The sequence below is a fragment of the Apis mellifera genome, linkage group LG15 (genome assembly GCF_003254395.2).
Source record: "Apis mellifera strain DH4 linkage group LG15, Amel_HAv3.1, whole genome shotgun sequence".
Lineage (NCBI taxonomy): Eukaryota > Metazoa > Arthropoda > Insecta > Hymenoptera > Apidae > Apis > Apis mellifera.
In genome coordinates this window covers 8149162-8163491 of record NC_037652.1, presented here as the reverse complement: position 1 = coordinate 8163491, position 14330 = coordinate 8149162, and the positions used below count along the sequence as shown (strand labels likewise).

Genomic DNA, 14330 nt, shown 5'->3' with positions numbered 1-14330 from the left:
AAATAGATAGAGGGGGGGGGGGCGATTTTAGGATTTCCTCCGAATTATCGAACAGCCTTGAAATCGTCCGTCGTGCGAACCCAACATTTAGTGTGTGTGTGTGTGTGTGTGTGTGTGTGTGTGTGTGTGTGTGTGTGTGTGTGTGTGTGTGTGTGTGTGTGTGTGTGTGTGTGTGTGTGTGTGTGTGTGTGTGTGTGGTGTGTGTGTGTGTGTGTGTGTGTGTGTGTGTGTGTGTGTGTGTGTGTGTGTAAGAGAGAGAGAGAGAGAGAGAGAGAGAGAGAGAGAGAGAGAGAGAGAGAGAGAGAGAGAGAGAGAGAGAGAGAGAGAGAGAGAGAGAGGAGAGAGAGAGAGAGAGAGAGAGAGAGAGAGAGAGAGAGAGAGAGAGAGAGAGAGGAGCGATTTTACCGACTCACCGATTTCGAGCGCGCCCCTCTTCCCGCTACTGTGTTATTTTTTATGATGCCACCACGAGCACCGTTATACACCCGCTTGTCCACGATTACAAGGAAGATCGATGTTGGCCGAGACTCGAACGAATCGCGAAACGAGCTCGGTTCGGCGAACACGAGTCGGGCTGGTGAAAACGCGGAAGTCGTGACCAACGGCGGTAGCGATTGCCAACTAACCGAAACAGAATCCCCGTCTCGAATCTTACTAATTGTTGGGAGAGATGGTTGGCACTCGATCGATCGAAAAGGAGTTGATCGATCGAGAGGGGATGTAAATTTCGTGCAAAAGTAACAATAGGCGAATAACGAAGAATGAGAAGTTTATTTTTTCTCGAACGAGAAATAAGGGATTTGGAATATTTGGAAGGCTTTGTCCGAATATTTCTTCACGCTTCGATCTCTTTGGAATCGGGTTATTGAATCGGTTTTTCGATCAGGTATTCTTCGTTCCTGTTTTTTTTTGGGGGGGGGAGGGGATTGAATCTTGGGATTAATCTTCGTTCATTTTCTTTGGTTCTCTCTCTCTCTAGGATTAAGAGAAAAAATTCTCTCTTCTGTAGGATAATGTTTTAACAGAGTGTAATTAATAAAATTTAATTTAGAAAACAGAAATTTTTCTGAATGATAATATTACTGTTAATTAAGTAGACGTTTGACAGTATACGCTATAGTGTAGTAGAAGAGCTATAATTCGAATATTCAAAAACGTAATTAAATTATTTTCATTTGTGAACATTTAATTATTATATTTTAATGAGATTCGTGTCGATGCTATTATTGCTTGTTATTATTAATAAACGTGAATCATCTATATGATTTAAAATAATAGTTATTATTCCTGATTTTTATAATAAATTCAGTTAAAATAAATTAATCGTAATCCATTCCATTCTAAAATACCTCGAAATTAATATTATAATTTCCTCAAATTCTAATTCTATAAACAATAATTAAAAAATAGAATATAGAATAATATAAAAAAATATATATATTAATAGTTTATAATCGATTAAAATTAAAAAATTAAATTTTATTTAATTATTTAAGATTTATAAAGATAATTTAAATATTTAATTAATTTAGATATAATTTATTGATAAATTTATTATATTATATTTAATTAATTTAAAATAAATAATATAATTCGAAAAAAAAAATAATCTAAAATATTTAAGAATTGGAACATTCTGAATTCTACACCTACGCTGATACATTCGAGTTTATACTAGGTTATGGATCGTCGTTTTATTGCTCCTCTCTGTCACAATCGGATTACTACGCGTGACAAATATCAGACTGAAAATAAAAATACGTGTGTAAAATAGACGTTTCCTTCCACTTTCTTTCCACCGATGAACACTTGTATCTGAAAATAAAATATAATACAATAACTTTGATATTCGTACGCGGATATCTTAATTAAATCTACTTTACCTACGAAAGATATATATATATATATATATATATGCCTCGATGAACAAACACGTATAAACACGTGTAAATCGATACACGTCAACGTTCGATCGATTGTTCTCCGAAGAATAGGCGAATAAGCGTCATTCTATATATTACGCGTGACGATCGTATTTTCCTCCGATCGGGAAAGATCGATCAATTATCATCGGCGATACACGACGATTTACGACGAGAAAAGTTACAGCTACGAGGTTATCGACAGACGGACAGACACCGAGAGAAGAATAATTACATCGGGCGCAATTGAATCGAAACCGCGGCATCTCGAAAACCAAGCTACAATTTATATACAACCGGTGTATATACACACATTCTCTCGGAATATTTATCGATACGATTACCCTATTCCTCCTCCCATAAAATAATCTGTCAATGTTGGAATGGAACGATCTTCGCCCGATCTTTGAACCGATATCCAACAACGCCCACGTAAGGCGAATCCTCTTTCCGCCTACGGTCGCGCTCATAGAAACACGCCGTAACACGCTGCTCGAACATGGCTACCCTCTATTCATCGCGAGGATTACCGCGGACGAACGAGGTTAGACGAAAGTTTTTTTTCCCCTCCGCGTGTCGTCCATTGTGAAATGTGCGCGAATGTTCCGAAAGAAAGAAAGAAAAATAAGGGAGAGTGCAACGATGTGATAATTTATCGTGATTTATAAGCGAATTTGACCAGGAAGAGTCGTAAGTCATTCCTAACCTGCAAAGAAACGTTCTTAATTAACCAACTATGGAATAATTTTGTTTCTCGAGCTACTTGCGAATTATTCACTGTTATTCATTGCAAATTTTAGAAAGGTTCGAGAAGCATTCGTGAGAATTTTTCTTCTCTGAGGAAAAAAATTATTCGATGGAAAGTTCTTTCGATTTGACGATACGCGGCGAATACGATGCCACGGGATACGGATCGTTCTCTTAAGAGAAACATGCACCGACAACGCCCACGTGCAAATACAGACAGTCGGTAATATGTTTCGTACGTCATCTAGCTACGCGTTCGTTCGCAAGGCACGCGATCACGATGTTTTTTCGCGAAGTGTAAAGAGAAAAACAAAAATGGAATGGAAAAACTAGTTCTCCATTGATACCTACCGAGTGTCCATTCCGATCGAAATATCGAAATCGGTCGATAAAGGCAAGGAATTCGATCGAGGGAAAAGAGCACCCTCTCGTTGACTCTCTCGTGATCGTGAAATTGTTATGCCGCGATCATCCTCTATATTTATTCCGTATCGTCGTTGCTGGGGATACTGGTCTACGTCGATGTTGTTCCAGAGAGGTGGCTGAACAGAGGGACCCAGGTTGTATCGCGTGGATAACGCGCCAACGTTTCGCCAAGGTTTATGGACCGTGACGTCCCGCATCGGCAAGGGGGATAGAAACGAAACGTTTCGAATAAACTGTGGACGAATATTCGAAGAAATTTCCTGGCGTTAAAACGAAATTTCGAATTCTCGATGCCAGAAATTTCAAAGATACTCGATAGTATCTTTATCTGGCTTGAGAAAGGCGCGCCTGTCGAATTCCAATGTAAAACCGAAGGAAAAATATCGAGAAAAAAAAAAAGGAAATTTCAAAAAGAGCTCGCAAGTTGATTAAAAAATTAAAAAAAATTCTCAAGAAAAAAGAAATAAGATAGAAACATTAATTTTTAATATATGGTTTTTTACTTGATCTCTTTATAATTATCGGTCTCTTCTAGGGAAAATACAACCAGCGCCACGCATTTTTCGCTTCGCTGATCTGTCCACGCGGTCGATCATTATGACTGTCGAATTTTTCACGGGGTAACGCGCTTCGGTACTTTATATTACCGTTATTAAGCAGCCACCATTAATCGCGAGTTTATTAAATGTTGGCTGAGGAAAAAAAAAAGAGATGAGCGGTCGGTGGCGTCTTCCCTCTCTTCGAACATATATATATATACATATATATCATATACATACCACGTGCCTTAACCTAACCTCCTCTCGTCGTTAATGATCCCGTCGATAAATCAAACGAACGCGGAACGAACCACTGATCCCCCTATCTCTTCGGAGGCCTGTTTAAGAAGCAGAGGCGAAATTGGACCGCGATCCAAGCATTCTTTCCACGCCTATTGCGGCGCAAACGTAATATCTAGATCTAGATATCCAAGGATCGATCGATTTATCGAAAGTTAACCGTAAAGTGATGGAAATAAAATAACGGGGGACTCTGTTCGTTCGCGCACGATTTTTCGAAATGGAGTTGTCAACCATTTGAGATTTTTGCCCTGGTTAAAGCTATATCGACTCGTTATCGCGAGTCGATCGATATTTTCATTCTTCCATACTTTCTTTCTCCTCCCCCTCTTTCTTTTCTTCTCCTCTCCTCTACTGTTCGCGGGGAATATATCCTCGATGTTCGAGATAACAATCGGCGTTTGGTATCCCGGCTCGTAACTCGGCCATCCCGAATGATCGGAATCGGTCGGCTGTCGAAAAGGATTCTTTCCAACCATATGGAACCGTACTCGTTCCGCATGGTAAGCCATAATTTATCGCGTTCCCTCCGGCATGGGAACAGGGGTATTCTTAGAGTTGTGTAGTAGCTTCCTGTGTTATTAATCAAGATACATCGAACGGTTGCACGCGTTTCTCAACTGTTTGATAAGTTATTGCATTCGATGCAAATTCTTCTGCTCGATCGTGTGCAACCGCGGAGCATCATCGTTTTTTTTTTTTTTTCTCAAAAATTGTGGCTTCGTTTCAGAGCTCGTCTTGGCTGTTTCGGACGGTGACAAAAAATTAGTCCAAGTTGCGAATAAAGTTATTTCGATTATTTATCGTTCGAAATGATAATTGGAAGTAATTGTAACGAGATTATTGACATGAGAAGCGGATCGGTTATAATAGTTATTAGAATAAATGTTATTTTAATAAGTAACTTCATTCGAGATGCCCAACTCTGTTTCTAACTAGTTTCAATCTTTGCATCTATGAATATTTATATACATAACGATTTGGTCGAAAATTAATAAAATTCTAATCCTTTCCTTAACACACTATATTCATATATCCAATAAATTTAGAATTTCGATACGGATAGATTTATTATTTAATTAATTGCAAATACTTGTACGCATGACGATTCAATTTGGTCGAAAATTAATAAAATTCTAATCCTTTCCTTGACTCGCTATATTTGTATAAATTTAGAATTTCGATACGGAAGGATCGTTTATTTAATTGCGTACAAATATTTGCATTCAATTTGGTCGATAATTAAATGAAATTTTTTTCTTCTTTAATTCGATCCTTATCCGATAATTTATTGGGACGAATCGTTATAAAAAAATAAACATATTATTTTCTAGTCGTGGGGAAAATTTAATAGTCGAAAAATTACTTTCACAAAGTTATTTCGATAATTTATCGTTAATAACAATTGAAAATAATGCTGAAGATGAGAAAACGGATCGATTGTAATAAATAATTTTATTCGAGATTTTTAACCATTTTACTTTTTCAGAAATGCCCAACTCTGCTTTCGGACGATTGCGAAAGAAAAAAAGAAATGCGGCTACTTCCGAAATATTATTTATTAATTATTTATTATATATATTACATAATATTATATAATTATTTATTAATAAAGACGCCTCAACTCGTCAATGATATTGGAATTGCCGAGGGATCGTGAAACAAGGATAGCGAATCGCGATTTTTCATTCACTTTCATCGGAAGATTGATGGATTCTCTTTACTCGAACGAAAGAGAGAGAGAAAAAAAAAAGGAAAGAAAAAAAAGCTGAATAACGATTCATCATGCTCGAGACACCATAAAAATATTGTTATCGTACAATCCCAGTATCGGTTTTTCCGTTAACAACTTCGAGCCAACAACATGGCCAACAGTTTTCGCACGAACGCGACGTTGCAACGTTTCAGACCGCTCGCCTCTAAATGCATTAACATTTTATAGAACATGGGTGTGCGTGTGCGCGTGCGCGTATTTATTTGTCCCTCGTCCCGAGGAGCTTGCAAGTGTCGCCACACGGGAATTATACGAAAACGAGAAACGACTCGTTAAACTAGAAATTCTAGAGATTCGTATTAATCGAAGAGAATATAATACGTATCGTGCGCGAACGATGGAGAATCGAGGATCGCTTCCTCCTGTGATGACAGTTCACCGACCCCTTTATATAGCGAGAACTTCTCTAAAAAATACACGCTACCCCTCCTCTTCCCCCTCCCCCCTATTCAAGGCTAGCCACTTCGTGTTTGCATTGTATTTTAGAATCTACGTTTATGCGTTTTACCGTTCTCGGCTCTCGCCTCGATCTCTCGTTGAACTGCCACCGCTTTCGCACTTCGCCGCCAGGCGGACACACAAAGTTTAGGTGTTTATCTACAGGGAGAATGGTGGAGGGGGGATTGGAAAAGCATCGACTATAGTATATAGGGAGGATATATTCTTAAAAATATCCAACTTTTCTTCCTCGATTTCTCAAGCAATTTCGAGAGAGAATTCATACGGGAACGCGTACACGTGTGGAATGGAGGTTATGCGTGTTCTATAGGAAACATTTCTATAAACGGTGATTCGTGAACGGCGTTGTAAATGAAATATCAAAATTACAGGTATCCCGTGTATGTGTGTGTGTATGTATATATATACGCAAGGCAGTAAAGTACGCTTTTATACCTATTAAGGGATACCTATAAAGGATGGCGAGCGGCGCTTCCTTCTCGAAGAAAGCTCGAAGGGAGCGAAGAGAACGAATCTTTCGAGATGGATAAAAGCGAAATTTTTAATTGTCTAAATTTTTTTTTTTACTACTTATCTATAACTAGTTTCACCGATTTTGTTCGAAGATTGTTAATTATCGAATTAAAATTTTGGAAGAAATTCGGATGAGAGAAGCGACATTTTTTTTTTTTTTCACAAGATTTATCTTCTATCATGAGAATGGAAATGAAACTCGAGAGAGAGGGAATGGAGTTGGCATTTAAAAAAAAAATGGATCCCGAGCAAGTGGATTTCTGGCAAAAAGGTGAACGAGTTTTTGGATAGCAACGAATAATAATAATAATAATAATAATAATAATAAAAGTGAATGGTACATAATTGTAGATGCATAATCGATTTCAAGGTATCGAATATTTAAAAATAAAGTTAATTCGCATTTGCATGTAAATTTTCCACAGGGTTGTCGCCTCCTCTCTCTTTCGACCTTGCCTCCTTTCGATCACGCAGCGATACTCGATGTTCATGAAAAAAAAAAAAAAGCGAATTGAGAAAATTTTATCACACGAAAATCTTGTTGAGATTCGCTCGAAAGAGGATCAAAATGTCCAAAGGAGAAAATGTTTGAGTAGGTTTCCACGCAATTGGAACGAATCTCATGTGAACGAACGAATATCGAACTCACCGCGGAAATATCATTAAAACCGAGCGACTTTACGATTCTTTTTCTACGCTCTTTTCAAAAGTATCCACTTTTGCACGCATCTTCGAACAGAGAGACTCTTCTCTCGCTCGAAATCTTTGCCTCCTCGTTCCATTCCACCTCTTTGCTCGTCCAATTTCGCCTACAATCTATCCTTTCGATTTTCGATTTTATATATCGCGAGGACGAAAGAGTGGATACTATTTTTCCGCCTTCACTTTTAAAAAGAGAGAAATTTCACGGAATCGGTTTGCCATCGCTTTCCTTTGTCCAAATCAACACCAGCAGCAATCTCGAAAAGAAAGAGAAACGTAAAAATAGAACATAAACACACATAAAAGATGCTTTATACTTTCGGGTCTTATCAAAGTTTCCAACTTGCCGAGCGCGAAATTATTCTAACCTTCAATTCGACTCCCCATCTTTGCGCCAACATTTACTCTCGAACGCGTTCGCGTCCTAATAATCTCGAAAAAGATAGATGAGAGAGAACATAACATCACACGATACTTAAACAAATCGAACGCGCGCCTCGTTTCACTTATTTACGAGACAAACTTCGCATAAATGACGCGAAATATATATACATCGCCATTTGGCGGAGGACTTGGTGGTGGCGCATAAATCGCTCCCTATCTCGCACTCTTCCCGCTAGAGGGATAGAAATCAATTCTAGAAAGGTGGGGAGGGAAAAAACGGCGCACAGTAACAGTAAGAGTCTCGGCCGTCTCCTTTTTTAAATACCTGCTGCCTGCTTATCAGCGTGGCGATTCATAAGGCGGGGAGGAGATCCTTAAAGGCGATCGATGTCGGATCGGTGTTGATTTATCGATAGCCGTGAGCGCGAGAAAAGGGTCGAAGTTACGATCGAAGCGTAAATTACGAGAATTCCAGGGACGGGGACGCGTCTTCCGCGTGCTCTTTCTCCACCGCCCTTGGCCTTCCAAACGATGGATCGAGAGATCGGCAGTGGAATGGTAAATGGGCGAGTGAACCGTGGCCGCCGATCGACGTTGCTCGATTCGCGCAGGTGCAACCGCGCTGATAGCGGAGAGAAAGAAAGAGAGACTCTCGCGCACGCTCTCCACGTGTCACGGCTTTGTAACCGGAAGTTGCCTTACTCGCCTCCGGTATCATCCGTCTTATCTGTTAAAGCGTACTTTGCCGATCTCGATTTTTTCCGACGTATCGATGCAATTTTAATCCGATATACAAATTTTTCTAACGCGCGCTATGCTTTTTCACGGTTTCAGGGGGAATCATTAATCCTTTTCGAGGATGACGAGTCTTTCGGTCGAGGTAAAGCGATTTTATATACTTAATAAAGTTTCTTAATAAAGAGATGAAGGTACGTAAGGAACCTGTTGATCTGACGAAGTCTAAATTATGTATCTGAAAGATAGAGCGGAACTGGACAAAATTATTATTTTTTTTTTGAGCTTATATGAATGGATTCAATTTTTCGAAGACAATATTATTTTTTATCGTGATTTATTATTTCATAAATAAAAATGTAATTAGATACATATAAAAAAAATTAACATCACGTTCAATTAATAATAAAATAAAAATTGAAAGTACATATTATATCAATATAGTCTAAATTATGTATCTGAAAGAGCGGAACTGGACAAAATTATTATTTTTTTTAAGCTTATATGAATGGATTCAGTTTTTCGAAGACAATATTATTTTTTATCGTGATTTATTATTTCATAAATAAAAATGTAATTAGATACATATAAAAAAAATTAACATCGCGTTCAATTAATAATAAAATAAAAATTGAAAGTACATATTATATCAATATAGTCTAAATTATGTATCTGAAAGAGCGGAACTAGACAAAATTATTATTTTTTTTAAGCTTATATGAATGGATTCAGTTTTTCGAAGACAATATTATTTTTTATCGTGATTTATTATTTCATAAATAAAAATGTAACTAGATACATATAAAAAAAATTAACATCGCGTTTAATTAATAATAAAATAAAAATTGAAAGTACATATTATCAATATATAAAATATAATATAAATCAAAAGAACAATTTTTGTCTCTTGTCAAGACACGAATTAATGTTACATTTTACAAAAAAATTAGTTTTTCCTTTGCGATCTCATCACTTATACCTGTCAAATGATTTTTCGTCAAGCGTTTATTTGACCAAGTGTTTATTTACTATGAGGACGCCGTGACCGGGACGCGAGTCCAAACAAGAAAGGGAATAGGATGGAAAGAGCAAAGCAGAGAGAGAAAGAGAGTGTGTTCGAATTGTAGATCAAAATTGTGGAACGTGCGAGTGCAACGAGAGTTTAGATTTCTATCCGAGAGAAGAATTAGATTTCTAAGCAAAACATTGGATTACGAAAATAGCACAAATAGTTTGCAGAGTTTTTTTAAATGATTTTTAAATCGATACGTCGATAGCGAAACTATGGACTGTACGAAGAGTTGTTGCTTGCTGAAATACACTTAGGAATGAATTCTATATAGATATCATTATTTCGTAAACGTAAACAAAATCCGCGATAAAAATCGAAGTAAAAATATCGTGGATAAAATATCGACAAGTTTATTAAACGAAAGTTTAAATCGATTTATTCCGATTGATTTTGCTCACGATTCAGGTTTACGGGCCGACAAAGTAGCGAATTCCTATTGGTCGAATGTATGTTGGCGCATGGCAAGCTGTTTTCCCTGCGTTCCAATCAACGTTCGGTATGCAGCGAAAGTATCCCATGTGGATTTCACGTAGGTCCCGCGAGAGGAAACTAGCATCAAAAATCTCTCGGAATCTGCGTCGACAGACATCGTGACACCGTGTATCTATGATGCAAATGTTTCAAACAAATCGACTCGTATTCCAAGAAATCGTTGGAAAAATAAAATATAATGGAACAGAATTCTCTTGTACTAAAACACAAATAATAATCATAACGGTTACATATACGCGCACATTTTTCAGAAAAATCCTAACACGATCGTCGAAATGTCGCTTCCTACTTGGATACACAACATTCTCTTCTCGATACAACTCGAGAGAAGAGCCTTTGTTCCGTGTCTTGAAAGCCTCGAGAAGAGCGTTGTTAAGAGAGGAACGACGGTCGAGACATGCATAGACGAGGGAGGAGCAATACGGGCCGTTGAACACCGTTTTTCAAGGAAAAGATTTTCGCGACGCGAACGCGGAGTTCGGCCGGCGGCTAAATATTCAAGGTTCACGCCACGCCCGCCGTTGCGAAAAGGGATTCCGGCGGTTACGGATCGCGTTCGGCGACTCCGTTCAGAGCAAACGTGGGCGTACGGCTGCCCCACTGACTCTCTAACCTCGTGCATCGCTGCGACTAACGAGGCCCCTGCCAGCCCCTACGCCTATGGCGCTCGAACGTCGCCAGTAAGTGTGTGTACGCGGCGCACACCTCCTGCTCGATCGATCGAGCATCGAGTATTCGTTGTAAGTTGCGTCGGTAAGTTGAAAAAAATAATTGTTCGAACAAGATGAAAGGAAGGATATCGCTGGGTCGAGAAAAAGATGATAAATAATTTTCTTTCGAAGTTAATGAAATTTTGAATCCTGTTCGTAAATTCGTTCGATTCCGATGACTTTTGACTTTTGAATTTTACCACGCGAGAAAGGACACATTCGTTGCAGAGTCGGTTATTAACCCGTTGAGAAAGTTAAAAAATTTCGAATAAAGTTACTTTATCGAATGACATTTATAGCCGATCTTCTCGTATAATCTTGTCATCGCGATTATTTCCAATTATTATTACGTTTCGAGCGATAAATTATCGAAGTAACTTTGCGAAAGTAACTTCGATTATTAAATTTTTTCCACGATTGGTTAGAAAGTATTATGTTTATTTTTTCATCTTGCCAATGATTCGTCCATATCCTACAAATTCATCGAATTAATGAAAGAATTAGAATTTTATTAATTGTTGCGCGCTCAAGTATTTATGGACGAAAGAAGAATTGAATAAAGATTTCATCTATATCGAAATTTATTGAATATAAATATTGGATCGAATATAATGAGTTAAGAAAAAGATTAGAATTAACATTGAACTAAGTTGAATCGTAATAATCGATCTTCTCATATAATCTCGATTGTTTGTTAGAATTATTAATTACGTTTCGAGCGATAAATTATCGAAGTAATTCGTGCATTGACTCGTCCATTGACTCCGGAACTGCGGATCGTTTGTGCGCGTCTCTAGACACAACCATTAGATTTCCCCCCCTCCCCCTTCTCCAAACAGATGATTATCTACGACGCGTTCGAGTTTCGAGTACAACGAGCGCGGTGTGAATATTTAGACGTTAACGAGGAGCCGTTGTTTCCAAGTCGTTCGTTCCTTCGATCCTTTGCTTATTAATTTCCGAGCTCGAGAGAGAGCCGAGCTTTCAATTTTTACTCGTTTTTTCACCCGAGTTTGACAAACACGCCGAGACCGAGCCGAGAACAATGAGAGGGTGATTATGAGGACGTGAAAGGTGTTTACCATACGCGCTATAGGTAACTGGAACACGTCGTATTCGTATTTCCGACGAGCAGAAAAATCGATGAAAATTTTTCCATTCTTCAATTTAATTCAATCGTTTTTTGTTTAAAGATAGAAGATCACTTTTGAAATCTTCTCTCGACGAAAAATATAATTTTCTAATTTTCGTTATCGGTTCTTCTTCTCTCGTATTACCTCTTTTTAAGCGACGTCAATTAAGAAAATTGAGTGACTCGAAGGATTAAAATTAATTAAAATTAATTAATAAAATTCGCGGAGAAGAAAAGATGGCGAGGAAAGATATTGGATCGAGTTAAGAAACTCGAAGGAGAAGAAACTTTATATACGCTGAAACACAACGGAGAAAATGACCGAGCATTTATTCGGTTAAACATCGCGTCCGTGTGTATTGCACTCACACGTGAAAAGATATATCGATCGTTTCGCCCTGAAAAAAAGTCCCTCCTCCTGCCTCCCCCCACCCCCTGCCCCGCTTGCTTGCGGTTGCTCGCGCTACACCCGTCTGGACCTGTGTAATGGTAATCGCGCTTCTCGATTTTCGTAACACGAGATTTTAGCAACGGTTTAAGACGAAACGTAATAGTCTTGTTTGACGTTTCGACTCGGTGGAAAACGACACAAGAGGATGCAACTCGGCTGTCCTCATTCGGATCTTCGTACTTTTACTTTCATCACGCTCTTGAATATTGTGTTATTATGCCTCCACTGATGACCGAGTTTCTTTTCTTTTTTTCAACTCCTCGCGGAGTTACTTAATTGTACGCGCTTTGCTTTGATGGAAAAAAAAGAAAGAAAAGAAAAAGAAAAAGAAAAATAGGGCAGGATAATAATTGCAAACAGGCGACGTTCGTATTTCGAACGAGTTGAGAACACGATTATTACTAGTTGAATATGGAAATTACAGTGAATCTTGCGAATACTAATTATTATTATTATTATTATTAATTAGGATCGTCGAGGATAATTTGCATAAAGAGGATTTTCTCGATTATTATCGTTACGTTCTTTATATTGAATGAATATAAAATTTCGCGTATCATAAAATTAAGATCGATATACGTAAAATTTTCGTACGCAAAATTTTTTTTCAGATTCTCATCGAGATAATTCTGTATTTTTGTTGATATATAGATTCGGTATACAATAATTGCGCCGTGTCGCTAATATGGAAAAGAAGATTTCAAATTTAATAAGAGAAAAAAAATTCAGGAACAATAAACCTCTTTCCGAAGAAAAAAATTAATAAGCGGATATAGCACGATAACGAGGTTATTACTTTTAATGCGTTTCATTGAAACGAAACGAACAATGGAGAAACAAAAAGCGAATGAAAAATGCACAATTCCAAATCGTGGAAACTAATCTTTCGAATTATGCATCTGCATGCATTGCGATTCAAAATTTAATAGACAGGTTTCACTTCGAAAAATTAAATCTTTCACTTTACATCGTATTAAATATAACTTTGGTACAAGATTCAAACCTATTCATCCATCTATCCTACACAAATTCTTCGTGTCACGCCATCTTTTGGGGAAAAGATCGCATTAGCGCAGACCGTTTTTCAACCACAATCTCCATTAAAAAGTTCCGTTACGCTCGAGCCATTACCTGCTACTATTTAAACAAGATAAAAGAAAATCGTCCTCTTCCCTCGATAATCGATAGCCAGGAAACAAAAAACATCGCCGTAACGGAAATTACTATTCATCCTTATCACAATGCGTAACAATAAATAATCCACTCGAGGAGAAAAAAACACTCGATCCACTAGAAGCGTGACAAGCGACTTCGTCTTAAATAGCGCTGCTCTCCATCGATTAACCGACTTCCACTGCTCGAAATTAACCTACGAGTAAATCCCTTAACTCTCCACGTTCGAACGACTCTTCTTCCCTCTCTCCCTTTTTTTTCTCTCTCTCTCTTCCACAAAGAATACTCACAGGATATCGTCTGTTCTCCCTTAGTTGTCCACGCGGAAAGAGGCTCGTATATTACGATACCGTGCGACTGGGAACTTCTATTTCTTCTTCTCGGGGAATTGCATTTACTCGGTTGGTAACAATAGGCACGTCCTCGATTACGCGCAGCTCGAACGTATTTTCATCCTAGCGCGCGCAGATTATCGAGTCAGTCTGTCGAGCCTGTTGTTAATTTTTATCGTTCACGGTGTACGCGCTCGTTCCACCGTGGAACTAGTTAGGTTACTTTTTTTCTTTGGGAAGATCGTGTAGTTTGTTAGTTAGTTTAATTTCGAACTGGACGAAATTAATCTTAAACCACGCGTTGTAGATTTAAATTTAAATTTGCGATCAAGATGGTAAAACGTTATCGACCGGTGGTGGAAAAAATAGTGATACTTTATTTCGTGACACGGGGGGGCGTTGCGCACGTGGCTCGTGACAGCCATGATTCGATTATCCATGCCGTTACGGTGGAAGCTTTGTTGCGT

At 38.1% G+C, this 14330-nt stretch overlaps 2 protein-coding genes and 1 long non-coding RNA gene across 5 annotated transcripts in view; 2 read left to right on the top strand and 1 right to left on the bottom strand.

Moving 5' to 3' along the window:
* Positions 1–14330, bottom strand: part of LOC100577912 (uncharacterized protein C15orf61 homolog) — an 89785-nt gene that overhangs the window by 14557 nt on the left and 60898 nt on the right. The gene's annotated exons all lie outside the window — the stretch shown is intronic.
* The window catches only part of LOC412795 (cadherin-99C), a 112448-nt gene that overhangs the window by 37687 nt on the left and 60431 nt on the right, over positions 1–14330 (top strand). The window lies entirely within an intron of this gene.
* Positions 1857–7186, top strand: LOC113219274. The gene is made up of 2 exons (XR_003306162.1): positions 1857–2612; positions 2723–7186. It is a non-coding gene; the product is annotated as an uncharacterized LOC113219274 (long non-coding RNA).